The following is a 401-nucleotide window of genomic DNA, read 5'->3' as shown; positions in this document are numbered from 1 at the left end:
ATCGGACATACCAATGGGGAGAAATGCTTGACTTCCTGTTTTGACTAAAAAATTAGTGCTTATTTTATAAAATGCTTATTTTTTGAAATATCAAAATTCGTGAAATTACTTTTTTTTCTGGGCGGTCCCCAGATGCTATGTGAAAAATTTTGTGTGAATCGGACAAAAGCGCATAGGTGGAACACGAAAACATAGTTTATGGACATTTCGCGCTCTAAAGTGAAAAGAAATTATAGGCGGAAGTGGGTGTGGCCTATATGGGGAGATGCAGAACCATTCACCGAATGCATGGGTATAAGGTTTTTAAATGTAAACAAATGTTTCATGATAGTAGCGCCACCTAGTGGCTAACCCAAAAGCGACGCATAGAATATCACATTTTTCACCAGGCCTGACAACTT

General features: G+C 38.2%; 1 protein-coding gene across 2 annotated transcripts in view; it reads right to left on the bottom strand.

The window, feature by feature from the left end:
- cdk14 (cyclin-dependent kinase 14) overlaps positions 1-401 on the bottom strand; it is a 202,912-nt gene that overhangs the window by 114,910 nt on the left and 87,601 nt on the right. The window lies entirely within an intron of this gene.

Source organism: Morone saxatilis, unplaced genomic scaffold (genome assembly GCF_004916995.1).
Source record: "Morone saxatilis isolate NCDOM2014 unplaced genomic scaffold, NCSU_SB_2.0 Contig24, whole genome shotgun sequence".
Classification (NCBI taxonomy): Eukaryota; Metazoa; Chordata; class Actinopteri; family Moronidae; genus Morone; species Morone saxatilis.
The sequence above is the reverse complement of the archived record's forward strand: the minus strand, read 5'-3'. Positions and strand labels throughout refer to the sequence as shown.